Source organism: Amblyomma americanum, chromosome 5 (assembly GCF_052857255.1).
Source record: "Amblyomma americanum isolate KBUSLIRL-KWMA chromosome 5, ASM5285725v1, whole genome shotgun sequence".
In the NCBI taxonomy this organism is placed as follows: Eukaryota; Metazoa; Arthropoda; class Arachnida; order Ixodida; family Ixodidae; genus Amblyomma; species Amblyomma americanum.
The window spans coordinates 72455495-72459753 of record NC_135501.1 but is presented as its reverse complement, the minus strand read 5'-3'; positions in this window follow the sequence as shown (position 1 = coordinate 72459753).

The following is a 4259-nucleotide window of genomic DNA, read 5'->3' as shown; positions in this document are numbered from 1 at the left end:
AGTTTCACGAGAGCTACATCTGGCTGCGTGGAACTCCTTTTCGCTGGGCGTTTCTTCTTCATCTTCGTCCAACTAGGGATCTTTAACGTGCACTGACATCCCACTGAATGCGCGCGCCTTTGCGTTTCACCTCCACCGAAAAGCTGCCGCAGCGCTGGGATTCGAGCCCTGGCACTCCAGGTCAGTAGCCGAGCGCCTCTATCGTAATTCGACCGCCACGGCAGGGATCACACCCGCGTCTTTCGGGTCAGCAGGCGAGCGCAATCAAAACTGAGCCACCTTGGCGACTCCTTAGGCTGCTAGTACTCAAGGGAAACATTATGTGAGGCTCGATTTGCCCAGATGCCATTGCATCGAAGAGTGCGCTGCCAGCCTCACTATAACCACACGGGAATCTGTACAAGCCAGGAAAAGCGCGTTTGCACTTGGAGAGTAGATTTAGCAGCACGGTATTGTGATCGAATGTAAACGGTCGTGCAAGCAGTAGTAACGCTGGTTGACTCAAGAGAAATCTAGCTAGTACCTTCAAGGTCCTAGGCACTACATTGTTTTGTCTCCTAGTGTCGACTTTGGAGGTTTTATAAGCCCGCACACGAAGCAGTTACAGCCTGCAAGCAGAAAAAAGTATATCAGCTGCCGAGACTCAATAAACGAATGCGGCAAAACGATGGTGCAGTATATCCTTAAGCATCTTAAGTCAGTGCTGCGGATCGTTTGAAGGTAACCGCTACTTTGAAGAGGAGGTAGAGCGCATGGTGTTCACAAGTCATGCACCGGGGGTTGTACATTTAACTGTCCCAGAAAAAATGATTTTTATTCAAGTTTATAACGGTTCAAACGTGAAAATAATTTCAATTGCAGTAGCAGCGCGCATATTGAAACTGTAATGTGAAGATGATTAGAAATAAGAAATAGCTGTTTTGTTTGGTTTTGGCTGTGGAATAGAATAAGTAGCTGGTAATGGCGGTTCTTACTAACTTCTTTAGTTGATGCATAAAGAAAAGAGAAGTATCTCTACAAACCCGAAAGCCGACGCCTTTCCGGACGCTTCGTACCTGCCCCACTTCGAAACACCAGTAAGGCTCCCAATAAGAAGAAGAAAATGAAAAAAAACGTATATGTTGCATGCTGCGACACTGTACGTCAAGGAAGATAGATATTAAGCCGAAAAAAATTGCTTTGACATCCTCCAGAGCATTAAAATGTGCCTCCCTAGGCACTGTTCCGAAAAACGAGGTTTGATTTTTAGAGGTTCATACTGCCTTTCTTCTGAATAAGATTGAAAGAAGATGTGATTTTCTTAGTATGGTCTTCCTTCGTGATGAACGCATTTTTTATAATCTGAACGTAATACGTCCGTCGCTGTGAACGAGGATGACGCAAGTGAGCACTCGGTTACATTGCACACAAAAATATCTTGAAAGCAGAAGATTCAGAGCAGAAGATTGAATCGCCGCAACTCAGTTGATGGAGCACCGCACACAAAATTTGGAGCACGTGAGTTCGGACCCCACGCGAGGCACCTGGCTGTTTTTTGTTCTGCTTTTAAACAATTATCTCTAGAATATTTATCCTGTTATCCCAGTATTGGCGAAAACCACATATTATTTTTAAAAATCCGCCGTGCTCCTTCGTTCCGATGACTTTTGGCTTCCGTCATGTATATTCACCTTGGGGTTAGTATCCCACTATTTTATAGCATAGGCAGTCTCGGTGGCTGAGTGGTTATGGCACTCGGCTGCCAAACCGAAAGACGCGGGTTGAATCCAGCCGCGACGGTGGAGCATTGATTGGAGAAAAATTCTGAAGGCCCGTGTACTGTGCGATGTCAGTGCGCGTTGAAGAACCCAGGTGGTCTAAATATCTAACGCCCTTCACTACGGCGTCCCTCATAGCTCGAGTTGCTTTTAGACGTTAAAGCGTCGAAATCATAAACCGTTAAAACATTGTAAATTTCGGCTAGACGTTGCATTCAATTTGAGACGAAAAAATTAATATCGCATAAAAGAAGACAAACAAATAAGAGACGCAGGACAAGCACTGACTTCTAACTTTATTCGCTGCCAAGCCACCAAATATACAGAAAATCCAAGGCTTGCGCCGCAAACAAGAACACGAATGACCAACCAAAGAGTTCAAGATGTGACGTCTCAGTTTCGAAAAGGCGGAACCAACTACCTTTCACACAATATTTTCGTCTCTTTCCTATGTGGAACGCACCCGAAACCTGCCGAGGCTTCGTATCCCTACTCCTGCCCAGAATATATATCTACCTAAACATTGTTCACACTTCTTGCAGTGCATGCATCTTTTTTCCCTGGCGAGTGTTCTGCCGCTCGGTTACACTCGGCGCATTGTGCGCAATGATGTGAACGATGCGCATGTCCTAATTCTTGTAGCTATCGTGCAAGTTAAGCCGCACGGCGTTTCACACACAGCCCCACATAGGCTTTTCCGCAGGTCGATGGTATCTCGTATACCACACATGTGCTGCACTACACGTACTGCTTGTCATGCTTTTTGTTGCAAGAGCTGTTCTTTTCATCGCTCGCAATGCGCGCACATAGCTGTGCCTGTTTAGTGGAGCAGAACACACGACTGGCACGCCATGTCGATTCGGCACCTTTTTCTCATTGTGCCCAACCCCGTGGACATAAGGAACCACTTCTGGTCCCTTGGTCTTCTTTCTTCGCTTACACTACTTTTGAAACATAGCACATTTATTTTTCGTAGGTGGGCTTCAGCAACTGCAGCGTTGACCGAGCACGGGAACCCCACCGAAACAAACAGATCTACTTGCTTTTCAAAACAGGCCTGCATGGCATGGTGACACGACTTCACGGGGCGCCGCGGTTGCTAAGTGGTTATGGTGCTCGGCTGCTGGCCCGAAAGACGCGGGTTCGATTCCGGCCGCGGCTGTCGAATTTCGATCCAGGCGAAATTTTAGAGGGCCGTGTACTGTGACATGTCAGTGCACGTTAAAGAACCCCCGGTGCTCGAAATTTCCGGAGCCCTTCACTACTACATCTCTCATAGCCCGAGTCCCTTTAGGACGCTAAACCCCCATAAACCATAAACGACTTCACAAGAGCAGACTGGAGGCATAGGTTATCAATGGCGCGTTTTAAGTTTTGAATGAGCCGAGGTATAAAGCAGGAGCTCCTTCTGTGCTCGAGGCGAGTATCGCTAGCACAAATGACGCTCGCTCAGGGTAAGATTCATATCTAAAAATTGTAAACACCCCAGAAAAGGGAGTTCGTGAGTGAAAACCAACCCTTTAAAGTTCGCCAAAACTGTGGTTACAGCATCTGTGCAGGTCAACTTTCTGTTTTTTTTAACTATTAGACAATCTTCAACATACTTGGAAACATTTAATGCTCCCTTCCCTGTTAAACGCAGTTTTATGGCGCGGTCACCAAAGGCTAGAAAATGCTCGTAAGCACTCGCTACACATGATCCGGTGCAAATCCCTTGTCTTTGCGGAAAAATGTGTTCTCAAAAAAGACAAACGTAACACTAAGATAAAATTCAAGCAACTCTATAATGTTAGTAATTAATACGCGTTATGACGTCTGGAACTCAACATTATCGCTACTTTCTATAGTATCTTTTACAGACGTGAGCAAGGCACCATGCGCCACAGACTAAAACAAGCCCTCGACGTCTATTGAAAACATGTATTCAATCGAAGCATTTGCCTCCAGTAACTTATCATCTTTATAATTGTTTTTTGCAGAAGGGTCATGAACTTTAAGATTACTTAGCTGCTTTTGAAGGTATTTATTAATAATAATAATAATAATAATTGGTTTTGGGGGGAAAGTAAATGGCGCAGTATCTGTCTCATACATCGCTGGACACCTGAACCGCGCCGTAAGGGAAGGGATAAAGGAGGAAGTGAAAGAAGAAAGGAAGAAGAGGTGCCGTAGTGGAGGGCTCCGGAATAATTTCGACCACCTGGGGATCTTTAACGTGCACTGACATCGCACAGCACACGGGCGCCTTAGCGTTTTTCCTCCACAAAAACACAGCCGCCGCGGTCGGGTTCGAACCCGGGAACTCCGGATCAGTAGTCGAGCGCCCTAACCACTGAGCCACCGCGGCGGGGCTTGAAGGTATTTGCAGAGAACAAGACGCCACGTACCATTCGTTCGTGTCAAGTAGGAGTGATAATGAGAAATTTTATGAAGTTGGTTGAATTTTATGTTGTGGGACGTTTGTCTTATTTGGGAACAAATTTTACCGACAAATACAAGAAA